Source organism: Bombus vancouverensis, chromosome 16 (genome assembly GCF_051014615.1).
Source record: "Bombus vancouverensis nearcticus chromosome 16, iyBomVanc1_principal, whole genome shotgun sequence".
NCBI classification, from domain to species: domain Eukaryota; kingdom Metazoa; phylum Arthropoda; class Insecta; order Hymenoptera; family Apidae; genus Bombus; species Bombus vancouverensis.
The window spans coordinates 4,410,374-4,431,481 of NC_134926.1; the positions used below are offsets into that span (position 1 = coordinate 4,410,374).

The following is a 21,108-nucleotide window of genomic DNA, read 5'->3' on the forward strand; positions in this document are numbered from 1 at the left end:
TTAACGTTACAATCGTTATTCGTTATTTCTTCTACTTCTGACTGATTTTCCATGTTTTAACTATTGTTCAGCTCGTTTGTTTTTGATTTCAGATCTGCTGACTACGAGTCTATTTACTCTACAGGCGAATCAGTGGAACTAACACGAAGTACAATTTTCAACCGATAGATAACGCTACCATGCGCAAAATAGCGCATTTTACATTAAACGAATGTAACTAATTAATTAAGTAAGTAATTAGAACAAAATATATACATATTTTCACAATGTATACATAAAAGTCTTTTCCATAAGGGGGATATATTTTGAAGAATTTTCCCTGTTATCAATTGAATAAAAAAGTTAGAATTAAAAGTTAAATTAATTAAATTTTGCCAGCGATAACTGCTCTAACAATTGTATTTTACTCGTTAATTTATAGTTTAATTTACGATTCTTTTTAGATATAAACACATACGCCTTTTTGCTATATGAAAAATTGAAAAATTAACAGGGTTTCAGAATTGAAGTAAAAATAATATCTCATTTTTACAGCAGTCTACGCTTGGTATAATAAAAAAGTTAACGATTATGACAATTACAATAACTATGCAAGAATTAATTCTAAAACCAATTCTAAACTATGACTTTAAAATGTTTTCCCATATGTCCGTACCGTAAGACATGACATAAAAGGTGAGTGTTTTTAAGTCACCCGTTATACCTAGCGAAGCTTATTGATATACCTGCAGCAGAATCACCTGCATGTGCAGTGAGCTGTATACCTAAGCCTCTAAACGGTCGCGGCGCGTATAATTTATGAATTATTATTTTGTACTATAATGTTGGCCCCACTGTACGCGCGGCTGTTCAAGCCGCACCAATGGGGAGTCCCATCTTGTTGGAAACTGAGATAAAAAGCACCGCCATTGGCGTAATCTCTTCAAAAACCAGAAATTTAGGATAAATCTACTAAAACGATACATCTTTACCTTGAAATTGAATTTTTTTTGCCAAATATGTACATTGTTTTAAATGTTATACGAATATTATAATTATTCTGATTTCCGGTATTTTCGTTTATTTTATCTAGTGGAAAATAATTGTCCTATTCTTTGTTTCAGTATCTTTTCATAATATGGATATCTCTTCGCTTCTCAGTAAAAAGGAAGGATCTATGCTTGCGAAGTAATTCTTATATTCAGTAAGATACGAAGTTCTGTTTAAATCCTCTACTATAATCATCCATCACGAACAATGTGATGTCCAATTAATTCTGAATTAATTAAACAGTCGCACGTTTCAGCCGATATAACGAATTCACGATTTCAGTAATTGATTTTGAGTTTATTAATAACCTCGAGGATCGTGTTTAATTAGAAATGTATTATGTAAATTGACTCAGCAGAAGTAGTCTCTAATTTATTACGTATTTTACATGAAACAGACTCTACATTGTGTTATATAAATTGCATATAATTACGGCAATCTTATCTAATTATCCAAGATCCATAAAGTTGTTTATTCGTATCACGACGAAGGAACTAGGGAGAAGGAGATTGTAAAACACAGAAGGAAAGAAAGGAAATTATTTGAATTCCCCCCCCCCTTTTTTGTCATTTTTACGACGTGATTTCAGATATAAAATTTGCACAAAATTCATAGATTTCATACGAAATCCGTATGAAATGTATCTGGATAACAGAAAACTTTTATTTTCCTTATAACAGTAAATTATATTTTATTTCGAAGTAAGAAATCAATGATCATTAATACTTTTACCTTTGGATATTATGCTTTTAATACGAATGGTATTCGATTCTATTTATCGACTTAAGTTACAGGTAATTTAATTAATATCTTTGCTTTTACATCTTATACATGGCAGAATCAAAGTATTGATTTAAAAAGATATTCATGCTTGTTACGTCGTACAATTAATTTCCTTATTGCTCTTGTTAACTGGTAATTTTCGATGTTCCACGGTGTTTCCCTTTATTATTAGTAGACATAAAACGTTAGCGTCGATAGAACATAGAAGCTCAAAGCAAATAATTATCTACGTGGGATACATATAATTACATATATGTATTCTACTTTCTTTTTTATGTATACTTCCTTACTGTGTTTTTTTACCTACCAACTTTTTCCCATTGAAGATAGATGGTCTCCCGAACATTTCTACTTTTTTCCTTATCTTTGTCCTACAAGGCCTGTATTTATGGAAATGGGAAGTGCTATATCAGATCTTTACAAGTACTATGCTTTCGTATCTTTCTATCCTTTATATTGTCATTGAGAGAAACGAAATAATTCTGTAACAAATCGTTAATAATATATATCTTCTCATAGTTAATTATGTTCTATCCATATTTCATGAAACATATGTAGACGTATATGTAGACATTTAAAACTGTATTTTCTGACAATGGAAAAGCCAACAAAATTGATTAAAATTATTTTCATTTAACTTAACATTCACCTTAAGTTTTATCAAACTGTGTTCTTCGTTTTTCTAGGAAAACACTTAACCTGCGCCAACGACGAGAGCGCGCTGAAAATGCTGGTTTTCATCCGATCGCCAGAGTTAAGCAGCGCGCGGCACGGAGAGATACTAAGATGGGTGACCGCCCCTTAGGAATTCCGTGCGCCGTTGGTAACCCATCCTTTTATTTTTTTTTAGCAGACATTAGAAAATGTAAACAAAGAAGATCCACGAAAGACCTCTTTTTTTCTTGAAAAGAAATCGTCCGCGTATTTTCAAGCTACGCTACGTTCATATCATAAGCAACGCGCTATTCAAATCACTCTCTCTATTGCAGCGAGTTATCGGCTCTTCAAATTTCAAGTATTCTAACCTGTCTTCTCACCTACGTACATATATATACGTACATGGCATCCTCGCCCTCGTTTCGATAACGAGAGCAACGTTTGTCTAGCGAAGAAGTTGGAACTGTGCGCATCAAGAGAATTTAAATGGCAATAAGTCGTAAGAACCGTGTGAGTATAATTCGTTACCTTGCTCATGTTCTCTCTAACTGCAGCATTCCGTCAGCTCCATCTCTAAGTGTCTAAACAAAACACCCTTTTGTAGAAACCAATAAACTGACTGTCTTAGAGAATTCTTCATAGAGTGTGTATATCAAGGCGAGCAACAGCATATCGCTTCTGACCCAAGCCAAGTGGTTGTCCGAAGATAGAGAGGAGGATGGTACCTCGCGCTGCTCGTTGCCCCACCCGTGGATATTCCGGTCTAACCAAACAAGTATCGCCTCTGTCGGTCGGTATCTCGGCCCGTAGATCGGATCGCGATCGATAGTTACGCCAATGGGTTGAAACGAGGCAACAGAGAGAGAAAGAGAAAGAAGAGAAAGGTGAAGAGAGAGGCGGCCGATGGCGCGGCAGGTAGAGGCGAGGGTCTCGGCCCGTGTATACTATAATTACGAGTAACTCAGCCACATTTGCGTTGATCCGACACCTTAAAGATAACATTTAGCGGCCCCTTTTATCTCCGCGGCAAACAAACCAATTTATACCTCAGCTCGCTTTGTGCCTGGCTCTGTCTCTGTTTCACCAATGCTCAGCCTCGCTCTCCTCCTCTCTATCGCCGAAAAAAACCCCGCCCCGAACTACGAATTAGGAGCATCCTTCTCCTCCTTTTACCATCTTGCTTGCTCTCGTGCCTCTCCTTTACTTCCCTTTGTGCTGCTTCTTTCCTTGCATCTTCCTCCTCTTCGTCTTCGCCTGTTTCTTCCTCCGCTATTTTCCTCCTCTTCTTGTTCTTCGCTGATTTTCGTCTTCTTCTTCGCAGGCTATTTTGCTCGTGTCCTTGATCCTATTCTGGGGTCTTCGTCGCTTTCTCGCGCTGCTGCCTTGGCCGCTCGTTCGTCCTGGTTTGTCGGTGGTCGTTAGATTTTGGTACGAGCGTCTTGATGTAACTCTTGATGTCCCGCTGCTCTTCTGTTCCTTTTTTCTTTTCTGGTATTTCGCGGAGGAATTTCAATTTTCGTAGCAATTACGGCGGAGTTTCTTTCAACCGGTCTTTATGTGACCTCAACTGGATGAATGAATGACCGGTTAATCCAAGGATACGCGTAGATTCCAGATATCATACACGCCAGATGACACATAGGAGAAAAGGCGCTTAAACACAGACTCCTTTCACTTCCTAAACACCGTAAGTATTACGTTGACATATCGTAGAAATATTTTTCACAATTTCTATACATTCATGCGCACGATTAAACTGTCCAATCAAAATTCGCAAGTACATGAACATCCGTGTCTCGTTGATTTTTTAATCGTCTTAATAACGTTTACGTATACCGTTGCCAGAGAAGAAGAAGAAGAAGAAGAAGAAGAAGAAGAAGAAGAAGAAGCAAAATTTGGACGAAGAAAACCGATAGAGTGGCAGATTGTACGGAGAGACGTGCAGCGGAAGATTGAAATTAATCAGCTCTTGGACGGATCGTTATTTCTATTATCCTGCGTTTCGCTCTCAGCAAGTTTCACAGCGAAGGACAGCGGACTTTCTCAAATTTCACGTGTATTATTTACTCAATTGGTCACGGTTCTTCCCTCTCGCTAGCCTTCTTAATAGACGGCCAGATGGAGTTAGTCAATGCCTAATGAATTACTTATCGCTGAGGGAGGATCGGGGCAGCGAGAAAAGGGCGAGGGAGATTTGATTAATGATTATAGTTGTTCGGTTAACATCTGAGATTCCGCTTTTTTCTCCCCTGCTGTATTATTGGCTTCTACTGTAAACTTATTAACCTTACGTTTTCATCCGTCCTTCCTTTTGTATGTTTTCTTTGTGAATGATTATATATGGGAGGCAGGCTCGGGTAAATTTGATTTCTAATACAAATAAAAAATAACTACTCGAAAGAGGGGATCGTTTGTTGCTTTTAACTGAAGAAACGACAGAGGGAAAAATATCAATCGTTTTATGGCGAGCTATTTAATAGCGACATAATTATAGAAGCAAAAGCAAGAGCAACACGAACGAGCAAATTTATATAAGCGAAAATTTATCGTGGCTTTTTTTAACAAGAAGATGCATAATTTATACTGATTATGTAGTTTGATGCTGCGCACAGAAGGATAAGGAAGAGGAAGGAGGAAAAATTAAAGAGCCGATCGAGGTCGTTAGAGATACAATCTCCGGAATTGCCGATCAAAAGCTTGAAATCAGATCCCACGGTTGTGATTATGGCGTCATGAGCGGTAATGGGATCGTATCAACCTGAAATTTTATTACTTTCAATATTTGCCACGTCCGCAATCCCACGTATCCCAATTTCCCATTTATTTTCATCTTTCGTGCATATTTTCCATTTTTAAGATACACGTCGCTGCCTTTCCAATTCTACGATATTCCAAAATATTCGTAAGATAAAACGACGCTATAATAATAAACACGGAGTGTTGTAACGCGTTCCCTTCCTGTCGTGACATAAAACGATAATAAAATGTAAGATAGTTTATCGATCGACAGGTTGGCGCTTCTTAGATGGCGCATCTTTTCGCTGCCCTTCAACAACAAATTTTATCTCGCGATATACCGCGATAGGATTCTCATGCCGATCCTTCCTACTTGCAATTTTCTAACCGATTTGTATTCCGTGAGAAACAATTAATTGGCCGTATATTTCTCAACGACAACCGTAAGTTTCAACATGTCGCTACGAGGATAGATGGATTCACACTGCTACACAGTTTTGTACCCCATGTTCGTTGTCGCAGTAGATACACAGTATCTATTACCTGTTTAATGTGTTACGCAAGTTACCTGTTTAATGTGAAGAAATATCTACTACTTCGCCAAATGACAAGATCACGATGTATTCGGATGGCAACTAAGTGATTGGGGATTTTACCATTAGGTGGTAATGACAAACTCTGCAATCACTTAGTTGCCAACCCAATAGAAATACGTAGGACGCGATCTGTCAGACGAGTCAGGCGGACAAAAAGAAACGGAAGCTCCGGCGTATTATCATGGAGCGCTGCAGCTTCCTAAACCCTCGCCAAAGAAACGAGCGAAGGAGGAAACGCAGAGCGTGGCAGTAGGCAGAAAAACCCTCGAAACGAGGAGTGAAACAGGTGCCAAGAAAACACGTTCGCTCGTGCGCTCGCGCGTGCAGACATTAGTCGCCACTGTCGGCAGTCGCGCGCCCTCGTCAAGGTGCGTTTTCACCGACTTCTGCGGGCGCCCTTTTTCCCTCCGCTTTGCGAATATTAAATCGCGGACGAGCGTCGTTTCGTTGCTCGACGATCGCACGTCGAACCGGAAATCGAACGTCCGAGTGCTGTAAAGGCTGGTTCATACACGGCCACAGGTTTAATCGAGCAAAGCGGACTATTTACGCTGTTGATTCGCGGAAAAGTAACGTTTTCGTCCTCGTCCACGGTGATCCTACAACGCGAATAGCGTCAATTCGGCTTTACTCGCTGCTTCAACTTACTTAAACTACTGGCCGTGTGTGAACCAGCCTTAAGGGCGTTGCGATCGCGCGCTCGGGGACCAGACCGAGTTTAGACGATTTTGGAATCGTTGTAGACGAGTTTGCGAACAGATTCGTGAAATTCGATAACTGTTTACGGTATAACGCTATCGCTACTTTGGTGTAAACTCGGCCTGAGAAGCCTTTGGATGTGGAGAAGTCGCTGAAACGCAGCAACGAACTGCTAGACGTAGCGAGAAACACGTCGATGAACCATCGAAAACAGTGTTCTCCTCTTATGTGATCCAAGCTCGAACGAACGAAAGCAAATGAAAAAGACAAAAAGCGAGCAAGAAGAGAAGAAAAAAGAGAAAAGATATATAAGAACCTTCGAAGAGACTGAAGAGTAGAGCGAACAGATAGAAACAGAGTAAATGCTACAGCTTAGAGCGAAGAAGGATAGGACGAGGCCAAGGGATAAAAAAAAAAGGAAGAGCGTGTTTTCGAGCGGAGAAAAGGATCAAAGGAGGCTGAGAAGAGAGCAAGAGGCGAGAGACTGGAGGATCGAAGGTGTTTTTCGGGGCGTGGCGAGGGCCGCGTGATTACCAGGAGGATCGGTTAGCGCGGTGAGAGTTCAAAGCATCAAAGAGGCCCGACCAGCGAGAAATTGCTTAGGATTCATCTGCCGGCACGGGACCCTCCGGACGCGTTTCGTTCTCTTCTCTTCTCTTCTCTTCTCGTTCTCTATCTGTTCTGCGGCCGGGGTATTGTGTGCGTACCAGGCGTCGGGGGAACCTTCCCCTGCGCCTCTCTGCACCTTTAACGGATTGCCCTTTAACTAACGATCGAATGCCTTTGCAGGAATACGCCTGGCACCTTGGACCGCGATCCGACTCTGCTCGAGAGCACGACTCCTTCACCGTGATGGGCCTCGCAGCACTCGCGGCGGCAATATTTTTGGAGATCGCTGGATGGATGGATGGAGTTTGTATAGACCGTCGATATTGCCACTTGGCTCGCTCAGGGACGATCGTTAGGTAAGACAAGATGATGGCTTGCTTCGTGACACTTTGCGATCGCGATTCTTGCTGAGAAACGCAGATTCAGGAAAAGGGTGATTAGCGATGAAGTTGACTCGGTGAGTGATGAAGGGAATTTTAAAGGCAGAGAACACGTACGACAACGTTGTGAAGCTTCCGATGGAATTGCACCAGGTGTTCAAGCAACCCAGATGTTGCAACTTATTCTTCAGAGAGCGTAGGTTAGCTAGGAAATTGAGAATATTCAGCCGTTGATGAATCGTTGATGAGACTTTCAACGCCGAGGAAGCAAAAAAAAAGCAAGTGTTCTTATAAATACGAAAACGTGGCCGTTCATTAGCAGCGCTATCCGGCGGCTAATTTTTGAAACTGCATAGACAAAATGATGAAACCATTGAAAATATTGCAAGATTCCATACTAATTCTAATTCTATGATTCTTGTAATTGTCACAAAAGTATACGCGATAAATTACAATTTTATCCATTAAACTGTCATAGGTTGCTATGAAGAGACTTTTACGCGTAAACATGCACACAGAGCTGTCAATATGCGAAAATACAATGTTCATTGAAAGTTACAAAATACAGAACCAAAGTATAGTACTTTGTACGATACAAGGACATTTCGATCGGCATTCCATCGCTGATATTTCGATTCAGCGACTATTCTCGTCGCAGGGAATACGAGTACCACACGATCGCATTCTCAAGTTGAAAAATTACACACATCAAACGGAAGCTGCACGCTAAGCGCTCGTAACTGACGAAGAGTGTCATCTCGACATCGAAATGAAAGAAATTCGTTTCAGCGCCAATGTCGGAAGGTTCATTTCGAATTTGGCGTGGAATGCAAGAAGCCTGTTGCAACGCTAAATTAGCGAATTATTCGGAAATAGCTACGCTTTAAATTAGAAAAAAAGCAACAGGTTGTAGGAAAACTTCGGGCGTTTTAATCTTTCAATTTTCAAAAGGTTCAATTTTCCAGTCATTCCAGGACGATGAAAACTGCTACGAAAATAATTCCACGATTTCCGGCGATTATCGCTATCAAATTATCCTCAACTGTGTTACTTCCGGTCGCCGGGAACACGATGGTTCGCCTCAGCCAAAATCCGTCGATCGGAATTTCCTCAACCATTTTTGTGACACATACGAATCTTCCCCATACGCTTTACAAATGTTTCCCACTGTTCCCGTACCTGTAATTCCCCTACGACACTTTTAAAGCAGCGGCACGTGACAAACACGCGTCTTATCGATAGACATTTTCGCTTTTAGCAATAGTTTCAGCAACGAAGATACGCAAATAGAGCGCTTGAAATTTACCTACTCGCGAGTACGACAAATGTACTAAATAAAGTTATAAAGAACAAGAGACTAACCAAGTAAGAATTATGAGCGAAACGACACAGAGACATCTATTAAAAAACGCACGATTTATCCATTGAACGCGGTATACGCAAATGGATTGTTCAAGTGAAACACTTGTTTGTGTAAATGCAGACAAATAGTTTCTACAAAGACTAATTTTCTTACACGTAACGATCAATAATTTTTCCATTGCTCGAATCTCTAAGAATCTTGACAACTTTTCGACGATTTTTTCACATCAACTGGAGTTTGCAAACATTTTCACGAGACCCAAACGCTTGTGTACGAATGAGCGCTAAAAGAGGGCGCTGTTTCGTTTCGAGGATCACTGGGATTTTGGTCGAAATCTGCTATATGCCAGAGGATGCTCACTTATTAGGTGCTTTATATTCTCGCGAGGATTTGCCGACGTGCTTTAAAACGGTAATCAAATTTCATTATTGGCTTCTTTACGTTGCCTGTTTTATTTTCGGACGGCTACTCTTTAGGCTACGTGGAAACTGGCAATAATAGGACTTTGCTGGTGGAATGGAATCTTCCATTGCTTGATCTCTGATTTATTTTACTGTTCGTAGAAATGTTTGAAGAAGCGAACTTTTTATGGAAACGGACGAACCGTAATTGAAAATGAAAATGTCTAACGGTATAACGAAATTCTTACGTTTATTTTTTCCTCCAACTCTTTATGTTCGTTTATTTTTCTCGCGTCTTTTATTGATCTTAAATTAACGAAGAATTGATCGATAGAATTCTCTCGTTTGCTTCGAACGTTTTTCATACGACGCGGTAAATTCAGCCAGAGAAATCGATTCCTGGAATATAAACGATTTCGAAATTAAAGATACACCTGTTAAACAAAATAGCGTCGTTTATTCTCCTTACAAAGTAGATGTTCCAAAAGAATAACCTACGATTAATATGAATATTTGAGAAGTTTTATTGATTTCATATTTCGCGAATGTGCTGAAACGATAAGAAAGAAGGCTGGAATTCTCAGGGTATTAATTACGTTCAATTAAGCCCGAGGATTCATTACTTTGTTGCATTCACACGACAGATTCTAATTACGCGAAACTTTTCCCAATTTAATTGCTCGAGCAGGAGCTGGCCTCTTCTTTAAACACCTTGTAATTATATACCGAAAATAAAATCTAAAAATCGTTCGTTAATTATCGTCATTCCACTTGAAAGTGTTTTTAGCGACATGACAGTTACGTAATTAATACGATTAATTAAATATCAAGACGAACGTTTTCTTAATTACACCTTTGATACCGTACGACCACGATCAAATATTTTCTCTTTAATTTCTCTTATTCGTATCCTCCGAGAAAAGCATGAAATTAGAATTCCTAAATTTCAAGTAACTCCACGTTCTTTCTGTGTGTGTTTACTTTTAACGTACTTCATCAAAGTTATAAAACTACACTTGTACCTGACAGCTTTTCAAATTTGATTTTTTCGAAACCGAGACTGCAATTGGGACAAATTTTCTGCCACGTTCTCCACTCGTTTCAATTTCACAAGTTTAAAAAAGCAGAAAACGAGAAACGTTTCTGTCGTTATTTCTTTATTTAGCTTTTCAGTATTTAAACTCGCCCCGCTCGACATTTCTATTTTCTTTTGATAACTGCATTGTCACGTAAGCGTTTATTATATATTCGATAAAACGCCTTTATGATATTCAACACTGAATCATCGATAGCGCTTTTTTTTGTTTTTAGGTTATCTCCTGCGCTCCTCAATATTATTACTATTAATAATATTTTTAAGAAAATAATAACTATTTATTGTACCTGGGCTCATAACCTATTGTTATTGTTATATAAGTGTTATTAATTTATTCTTCAGATAAATCTATCACATCGTTGTGAGCTGAATAAACTTTATTGCACGTTCTTACATGGACTAGGGATAAAAAGAAAAGAATATCTTAAACCTATCGATTAAATCTATCGATTATATCTAAATCTATCTTCTAGTTACTATTTATTGTAACTAGCGCATCTGAATATAGATGGCGAGCGCGAACTCACGTTGTCATTTTCAACAGTTTCTCATGCAATCAACGAATCTGTGTCACACGATCGAGCTATTATTGGCTTGGCAACAAAGTGATTGCGGATTTTGTCAACCTAATATTATCGCGTTACGTTAGACCGACCTTTGGTATGCGTGCTTTTTTAATGACTTTCTATTTACGATAATTCGTACGTATTATTTTCTTGCCTGACTTTTAATAGATTGATATCGATACGCTGAAAATACTCTGTAGCAGGGTATTTGGAATAGCAATAACAAATGGACACGCTGCTCGAGTTGATTGATTTATTCATAGGAAAGAATCGGTTTGCAGAAGCAAGTGTTAATTTGGAAAACATCAGCGTGACGTTGACACGCTATAAAACACTTTATAGTTGAGGAAGCTCGAAAGTCGTGAGTAACGGTGAATTGCAAGAGCCGGCTGAGTTTAATTCACGTCACAGTTTTCACGACTTTAAATAACCTACCTTGCAGCTTGAAACCTCACAACCTACCGTCTGACGTCGTGTAAGTTGGACCGAGCAAACGAGAAAATCAAACAAACCGATACTCGTGGAAATATTTTCTCTGCTTGTGTAAATCTAAAATAACGTGTACATTTATTTCAGAAAGGTTAATCACAGTCGTGGACACTTTTTAAAATAGAACAATTCTTTTCAAACCGGACTAAACGACTAACTTCACACACAGGATCACATGACCAGCTTCCTGGAAGCTACGAGGATCAGTTTGCTGGATAACGCGTAGAAAACATTCTGAGAAAATTGCGATCGACCGGAATCGCGAAGATCGTTCTTTATTTTAAAATTTAAGCAACACGTTTTCCACAATTATGTCGCGATTCGCGGATTACAAATGGAATTTGTTTTTGAACTCGACTAAGTAACGCAAACTACTCTTTTATCAACAGGAGATTGTTCTAGGTACGAAAAGAAGCCAGAGAATAACATTTATTCGTTTAAGGCCTCATTTTCGAGAAGATAAAGTTCGATGGACGATACATTTAAAAATTTATTTTTCTCGAAAACAAAGAATTTTATAAAAGAATTTTATCCTGAATTTTCGACTTATTCTCACGCGCGGTTTTACCTCCTGTCGATTAATTGCTCCTGTTCGATCCGCGATTAGCCAAGTTTCAAGTATATTCGTCACATGTTTAATTTTCCCGGAAATTGAATTTTCTCGTCCTACGAAAAAATTGTTTTCTCTCTTTCTGACTCATTTTTACATCATCAGTCGCGGCATAACTCTTGAAAACGCGTTGTTTAAATTTCCCTTACAGGTTTGAAAAGTTGTAAAGAAAATTGTCCCTTGCTTTTCTCTTCGCCATTTCGATCAATCGGAATTTTCTGAAAATTATTTTATCCAGTAAAGCAATTGTTCTAACTTCTGAAGAACAGCACGTCGTTTGACCCGATTTCAAGGAACTTTTTTATTTATTTTTGTCATCTTAAAAAAGTGTAATACAATATCTTAATTCTGTGCCATGAAATCTTGTCAAATTCAACCACCGTGCGCACTGAACATTTGTTTAAATTAAATGCACGTGTTTTCTTTAATTAGACGAGTGCACGTTATCTGTTTATCAGCGTCCGGTAGCCATCGGCCGGGATCCTCGTGTCGAATTTAAATGGCCGGTTCTCTTCTTTCAAGCGTCTGTTTACGGCTGTTGTACACGGCTCGTGCTCGTCAGATGAAAAACCGATAGATCTAGCGGTAAACGAGCGAGGAAAAAACGGAATACATACAAACACACAGAACATAGATATCTGTTTTGAAAATCAGAGAACGCAGCCAACGATTCGTTGTTCCTCGGGCTTCCTGTTTGTTTGTTTGCCCGTTCCGCGTGCCTGTTTGTCTAATTAATATTAATAAGTTCTTATCTTTCTTTTTTCTTGATCCTCTAGCGATAGCTATATTTAGAACACAGGAGTCTTGTTGCAAGTTAAAATGTAAGGTATTACGTGGGAAGAATATTTAACATGTACACTGTGTATATATAGACATCTCGGAATAGCGTTGCCTGTTAAATTACTTAACTTTAATCATTTTTCATCATCCATAATTCATCGAATTTCTCGAAACGTAATCCACCGCCTAAGAATTGTTATTTCAGTTTCTACGTCAAAGATTTTTCTAATTTTCCCTGGCTATATATAACATCTGTTTCTTCACGGTCGTTGAACATTTAGGACGATATTGCGATGCTCTTATTAAGTCTGTGTTAAATGGATTTCTTCGCACTGTACTCAGGTTAAGAACAGCTATTTACGTGATATAATTGAAAAGAACGATAGTTTGATGTCGTGTTGTATACTGTGATTTCTACCGATACCAGCGCCATCTCATGTACACACGCATTAACTTACGATCATTGTAATCGGGAAACAATCAACTATGTTCATGGTAACTGGTAAGATCGTTGAAAATTGTATTGTTTGGTTTTTCATTTTTATCGTTTCGAGCATTTCTGAACACGCGATCATCTGTTTTTCTATGCAAACTGTTGTAAGTCGCGAGATTTTCTCGGTAAACAGTAACACGATATTGCTTTTCGCATTGCGTCGTTGAAAATTGTCGAGGAAGAACCGTCGTTGCTGTCACAGTAGTTGGAAACTAATTTCCGTGTTGCCCAAAAACAGTTAGATCTACTTTTTTTAACTGTTTTTTAGTTAGATTTACTTTGACTGTTCAGGTCAAACGAAGTGAAAATTCTGAACAAACTTCGGTTTCTTCGTTTGACAACGGTGCACCACATTTCTCTGAATTTTGTGACCATGATAAATTCATATACAGGGTGGTTGGTAAATGGTGGTACAAGCGGAAAGGGGTTGATTCTACGCGAAAAGTCGAAAATATAGAATAACAATCTTTTTTTTAATTTTTCTTTCTTCTTTTTTTAAATTTTTCCATCGAGACGTTATAACGAGACGCGATAAAGTGCACGCGTACCGAACGACAATTCAAAGTCGATTTTCTCGAAAACAAAGCCTCAAACGAAAAATTTTTATTCTATATTTTCGACTTCTTTTTTCGCGTAGAATCACCCCCTTTCCGCTTGTACCACCAGTTACCAACCACCCTGTATATGTAATTTATTGTTAATGTCAACGCCACGTGTATACGGTTAACAATATCAAATTTCTATATTCAATTAATTATATAATCATAAAAAATATAAAGTGGAAATTATATAACTTAAAAAGATGTATAAGATATAATTATGTTAAAATATTGGGCTGGAAACTAAGTGATTGCGGATTTTGTCAATGGGTGGTACTGACAAAATCCGCAACCACTTAGTTGCCAAGCCAATATCAAACGTCGAATATTTTGGATAATAATTACAAACTTAAATTGAAGTTAGAGCCGTTAGGTGAGTGAATTTTTACTGAAAGAGAATAATAATATAACGAGAATAATATACAGGGTGGTTGGTAACGGAAAGGGGGTGATTGTACGCGAAAAAAGAAGTCGAAAATATAGAATAACAATTTTTTTTTTAATTGTTCCATCGAGACAACGATCTACAGTGAGATCCGTTATGACGTACCGCACGCGTACCGAACGACAATTCAAAGTCGATTTTCTCGAAAACAAAGCCTCAGACGAAAAATTTTTATTCTATATTTTCGACTTCTTTTTTAGCGTAGAATCACCCCCTTTCCGCTTGTACCATCAGTTACAAACCACCCTGTGTATACAAGACATAATTATATTAAAATATTGGGCTGGAAACTAAGTGATTGCGGCTTTTGTCAATACCACCCAATGACAAAATCCGCTATCACTTAGTTGCCAAACGAATACAACGAGTTCGACGTAGAGAACAACGTACAGAGATTATGAACGTACGCTTGATCTATCAAACGATCGATTTCATATTGTGCACTTGGAAGGTCCGTTGAAAAGTAGATCGTGCGGAGGCGTATTTTTATAGAAAGTTGATAGCAAGGTAGAGTCTAATTACAGAGAAATTTGTTTCCGATTTAAGAAGATGTTAAATATTTACCTTTTGCTATCTCGCCTGCCGAGCAAATTATCTTCAAGCGCGCAGTAAATTATATTCTCCGTTTGCCACTTCTTTTTTCATGTTTCTTATCTCGAGAAGCCTCGTAACGAAAGAGCGTTAGCTGCGAGGCAAACCGACGAACAGGATGGCCGATGGTCAGTTACCAAGGCAATGAACGCTGTCTGCAAACATAGCAAAGTAAATGCATATATTTATTTAATAAAAAAAAAAAAAAATCGACGCGTATAAACGTGCGACGAGTGTTAAAAAATAATAATAAAAAAATCTGCAACTCTTGGATACTTCGTACTTAGAAGAAAATCGAAAAGTATTGGGATAAAATAGATAAAAAGGTGCTGATAATCGTGGAAATTTAATTTAATAAAAAAAAAAAAATTAATTTCAAAAATTAAACCAGCAAATTATCAGAGTCGAGATATTTGCATGAATGTTTTGTACAAATTTCTACTTGACACGAGTACTGTCGCATCTCGATGTGTAGACACTCGGCTAATCGCGTTCTCGCTACCAATAAACCACAAATTCATTGAAACGTTAGAATCAATAACAGCTGTGGATAACGTTTTATACGCGCGTTATCGTATGCGCTTTGCATATTTTTCCGTATTTTACGTGCACGAATATCGCATGTATCGCGTGCATAAGCATTTACGATCTAATGGTAACAAGGATATCGACGTAATTCGTGTGTTTCGTTACGAGCCAGCCCTTGTTCCCAACCGTCGGTGTTTTCTTTCCTCTTTACAGCTCCACGTGAATATACGTACGTCGAGTACCGAGCCATCGATAACGAGAATAAAACAAATATCGGAAACGAGCATGTTTGTTTTGGTTTATTATTCCTAATAATCGAAGCCATTTTCCTGACTGGAACTCCTCGCAGCTCTCATTTTATTTAGAGTTTCATGTTTTTATTTCTATATTTTATTTCTAATATTCCAATGTTTCTTACTGCGTTTATATTTTATTATTATTTGTTGTTATTATTATTGTGTTAACTAAGTAATAAGCGGTAGTATAGAAGCATAGATAAGACGTATTATAGTAATCTTTCTTTGATACAGTGTCGATTCGTATTATTTGTACTATTTCTCTGAGTCTTACTACTAGCAATTTACGTTACATTGTCCCAAACGAAGACACGCTATCTCAGTTCTCTCGACAAACTACTCCAATTCTCACTGCGCTCTGTACGAACCTGTGTTTTTACATCCTCTTCCAACTTTGCTTTGGTGGTTTTCTATTTTTCCCATTTTTAATTCCACATATCTTTGGCTCAGGTTCGCTATACAGTGTTTTATTGTGAATTTTTCCTGTCACATATTTGTTACAGTTCTTCTTCATCTGTGTATTTGTCTACCTTATTTATTTTGCTGATTTTCATTGCTCCAATTGTCATTGCACTCTGTGCTAAATGGTGCAGTCTATCTAACTGTTATTTTTACCATAATTTGCCTGTTATTTTTATTTCTATGTATCTTTGGTTCAGATTAGCTATACAGTGTTTTATTCTGAATTTTTCCTGTCACAAATTTGCCAAGGTTCTTCTTCATCTGTGTATTTGTCTACTTTATTCATTCTGCTGATTTTCATTGCTTCAATTGTCATTGCACTGTGAACCAAATGGTGCAGTTTATTTACCTGTTATTTTTATTTCTATGTATCTTTGGTCCAGACTAGCTATACAGTGTTTTATTCTGAATTGTTCCTGTCACGAATTTGCCACAGTTCCTCTTCATCTGTGTATTTGTCTACTTTTTCATTCTGCTGATTTTCATTGCTCCAATTGTCATTGCACTGTGAACCAAATGGTGCAGTTTATTTACCTGTTATTTTTATTTCTATGTGTCTTTGGTTCAGACTAGATATACAGTGTTTTATTCTGAATTTTTCCTGTCACAAATTTGCCAAGGTTCTTCTTCATCTGTGTATTTGTCTACTTTATTCATTCTGCTGATTTTCATTGCTTCAATTGTCATTGCACTGTGAACCAAATGGTGCAGTTTATTTACCTGTTATTTTTATTTCTATGTATCTTTGGTCCAGACTAGCTATACAGTGTTTTATTCTGAATTTTTCCTGTCACATATTTGCCACAGTTCTTCTTCATCTGTGTATTTGTCTACTTTTTCATTCTGCTGATTTTCATTCCTCTAATTGTCATTGCACTCTGTGCCAAGTGATGCAATCTATCTACCTCTTATTTTTACTATAATTTGCCTGCTATTTCTATTTCTATGTATTTTTGATCCAGATTAGCTATTCATTGAACAGTGTTTTAACAGTGTTTAGCAGATTTTTTCCTGTCACGTATTTGCCACAGTTCTTCTTCATCTGTGTATTTGTCTACTTTTTCATTCTGCTGATTTTCATTCCTCCAATTGTCATTGCACTCTGTGCTAAATGGTGCAGTCTATCTACCTGTGATTTTTACCACAATTTGCCTATTATCTTTATTTCTATGTATCTTTGGTCCAGGTTTGCTATACAATGTTTTCTTCTGAATTTTTCCTGTCACGAATTTGCCACAGTTCCTCTTCATCTGTGTATTTGTCTACTTTTTCATTCTGCTGATTTTCATTGCTCCAATTGTCATTGCACTGTGAACCAAATGGTGCAGTTTATTTACCTGTTATTTTTATTTCTATGAATCTTTGATCCAGACTAGCTATACAGTGTTTTATTCTGAATTTTTCCTGTCACAAATTTGCTACAGTTCTTCTTCATCTGTGTATTCGTCTACCTTATTCATTCTGCTGATTTTCATTCCTCCAATTGTCATTGCACTCTGTGCTAAATGGTGCAGTCTATCTACCTGTTATTTGTACCATAATTTGCCTTTATTTACCTGCAGTTTATTTACCTGTTATTTTTATTTCTATGTATCTTTGGTCCAGACCAGTTATTCATCTAACATTGTTTTAGCACGTGTTCCATCTATTCTGACTTTTTCACATATTTGCCACAGTTCTTCTTCATCTCTATATTTTTCTATCTCATTTATCCTGTTGATCTTCCATTGCTATCTTCTTATCTTCTCAGCGTCATTGTGTAATATCAACAATGTTATATCGACAAGACATATCAATCTGTTTCTAGTTGAGAAGCTTGAAATATCGACAATCCAAAGGTATCCTTATTTGTGCTTCCTGTTGCATTTCTTAGGTTGGCAACTAATTGATTGCGGACTTTCTCAATATCACCTAATGACAAAACCCGCAATCACTTAGTTGCCAACCCAACACATACAATTAAGCATCATCGATCATCAGGCTTGCGCAAAATGATCGAGAAAGGAAGAAATCATTTCGACCATGTTGTAATCTTCATTTTATCAGAACAACACGGTAGAGAAAGTAATTTCATAGAAATACAATGCATTGTCGATGAAATAAATGAACACGGAGCGAGACCAATGGAACATTTTCGCGCTGTCAGCGATCGAATTCTCCATCCGTCGGACTCTATTTCTTATCGAGATAACCAGCAAAATCTAGAAATCTCTTTGCTGTAAAAATTACTCGTGTCGTAGTAAACCGCGTGAAAGGTTTTTCGAAAAATATTCAACGCTGTCGCCGAGTAAAACGATCGTAATTTTAACAAAAATAATAGCGAACTGGTGGAATTTTCTTGTCCGACGGCTGCTTTCACCGCGATATCGTTGCGTAAGCGAACAAATGGAACTTCTTTCAAAGGAATAGTCGCGATACGACGAGAAATATTCGATAAATCGATGCTCGATCGATTAAAATGATTTTAATTTCCTGCGCTCACTTCGTTACATCGACGTTACAAACGTATTGTCACGTTTTGCAAAGCTTCCTTCGAACAAATAACCGTCGTTCTGTCTGCTTTCCATTGAACTTCTCTTCGTTTAACTTTATGCAAATTTGAAAATAATTCCTTTTGTCTAACACGTTAATCAGAATTATCATTAAGTACAATTAATGGTTTTAATTTTTCATTATAGCGTCACGTTATTTTTAGACAATTATCATACGTCTATCTGTTATTTATAAACGTATTGTTTATAAATTCTAATTTAAATTTATAATATATAACTATTTATAAATAATATATAAATTTCATTTATAATTTATTTCTTTTCGATCGTATAACTCCGCACCGTGAAATTTGTCTCGCTCGTACAACGTTCTAATGACGAAAAAATGATTACGTTAAAAAATATTTCGCCATACAAAATATAAGTCAAATAAAGCAAATAACAAGTATACAATTTGAAGCCGAGTGAAAGTGTATGAAATATAAAATATCGAAATGAGAATAGGAAGCCTGTAAGTAAAACGACAAGTTCGAACGAAAAGTCGTCATCTTATTTTTAAAAAGAAAATACGTAAGTAAGGGGAAATGATCATCTTGGAATATTCGAACTAACGTTCCGCGATAAAGCCATAGAATTATAAAGAATAAATAATTCTAGTAGAAGAAATCCTCTTGGAATATTAGAGATTCTAGCATATTATAATATTATTTTTAGAATGTTCGATATAATATAGAAACTATACAAAATAACAGCCTACGATGAGAAACGAAACAAAAAGTGTCGATTTTATTGGAAAATCCACCCCTTTAGAATATTGCTATTTCTCACGTGATTAACAAGTTTCTCTCGCAGAAATATTTTTATCGCGACTAATTACACCACCTGGTACAAAAAAAAAGAAAAAGAAGAAACGAGTATGGTAAATGTTTATTACGATAAGTTTAACGATATCCACAGTTTTCCTTTATTTTCCTTTCTCAAGCCGACGATTCAAGCGATTGGTTATCCAACACACAGGGTGTCTCGTCCTTAGAAACTAAGCTCTGATAACACGCAGCTTACGTACGTTACCGTTCGACGATCTATGGGTGCGTACTTATTTCTCACCGTGTATAAATTGATTAGAAAATTAGGAATTAGCAGGATTTTCCTTACGGCAGCTACCGTACAATATCACGACGCGATCAAATTTCCGTTGGAGAGTTCACTTTCCGTGGCCAGATTCGTATTTACAAAGCGCGTTGCGCTAAGAAATTAAAGTATTTAACACTAGAACTACGTTGACACGAAGCTATTTCTACCAAAAGCAGTGAAAATGACTGGTCTTTAAAAAATACGTAAGAATAGAATATTTTTATATTTATTGATTTATTACTTTCTTACAGAAGGAATTTCATGTTATGTAGTATACTTTTGGTATTATTAATCCATCTGCGATTATGATTCCTAAACGAGGGTTAGAACGTTTATAAAATTGTGGAACCAGTCATTTTGACTAGTGTGGTATTTCTAGTATCAACATCTAGCGATCCAGGGATCGATCCGGATTTTTCCTAATAACTGATATCGTTATATCGAGTGATACGCAGTAAAAATTTGAAAATCGTGTGACAAGTTGTAGAAAACGAGGAAACTGGTTAATTGGGGTTCGATAAACAGATTGCAGCACCCTTTTACTCTTCGACAAGTATCAGTCATTTTCACTGGTATTGGTATAAGTAGCCTTGATGCAAAATTATTTTCAGTTTGAATACATAAAAAACAAAATAAAATTCATTATATTATTCTTTTAATTATCGTTGCGAACTTGTAAAACTAGTCAATTTGACTGGTGTGGTAGTTCTAGTGTTAACACTGACTGCTACGCCGAAATCACATGTTTCGCTGAGGGCGCCACAGGAGTATTTTTATTATTCATAGCATATAATGGCAAAATAATAATAAATTCGTGATGTAAGACAACATTCTTCCCCAGTGGACCGCTTATCTTCTTGATGGTCACGGATGACCATCGTTTGCGAAAGTCACTGCATCATTGCGGAAAAAAGATATAACATGAAGTAGGAATTTGAAGATAAAAATTGTAAAATCAGTCAATTTGACTGGTGTGGTAGTTCTAGTGTTAGCATCTAGCGATCCAGTGATCGATCCGGAATTTTCCTGATAACCGATATCGTCGTATCGAATGATATGCAGTAAAAATTTGATTATTTGTGAAACGTTCGAACTGCGACGCGAGATCACCGGTAATCTGTCAACTTCGTGATTTCTTGTGTCTCCGATGTGACACCAGCGCTGTCGAAAGAGTGTGGTCCGCGTGAGAGATAGCGTTGGAGCCCTGGTGACGAGAGTTGCAAATTAACTATTTAGTTGTCTTAATTATAGTACGTTATTGTATTTAGTTCACG

General features: G+C 37.4%; 3 long non-coding RNA genes across 4 annotated transcripts; 2 read left to right on the forward strand and 1 right to left on the reverse strand.

Moving 5' to 3' along the window:
- Positions 1-1,672: 1,672 nt before the first annotated feature.
- LOC117154565 (uncharacterized) lies at positions 1,673-3,119 on the reverse strand. Of its 2 annotated transcripts, none has more exons than XR_004463795.2 (4): positions 2,998-3,119; positions 2,462-2,932; positions 2,120-2,294; positions 1,673-2,038 (listed from the first exon to the last, which is right to left on the reverse strand). It is a non-coding gene; the product is annotated as an uncharacterized LOC117154565 (long non-coding RNA). The 2 variants fall into 2 exon arrangements; XR_013060372.1 differs by having other exon boundaries at positions 1,674-1,972.
- Positions 2,839-4,910, forward strand: LOC143303755 (uncharacterized). Its single transcript, XR_013060373.1, has 4 exons — positions 2,839-2,977; positions 3,074-3,384; positions 3,791-4,156; positions 4,315-4,910. It is a non-coding gene; the product is annotated as an uncharacterized LOC143303755 (long non-coding RNA).
- A 5,967-nt stretch (positions 4,911-10,877) lies between these two features.
- Positions 10,878-15,775, forward strand: LOC117154597 (uncharacterized). Its single transcript, XR_013060375.1, has 3 exons — positions 10,878-11,009; positions 11,084-11,390; positions 11,492-15,775. It is a non-coding gene; the product is annotated as an uncharacterized LOC117154597 (long non-coding RNA).
- Positions 15,776-21,108: the final 5,333 nt, after the last annotated feature.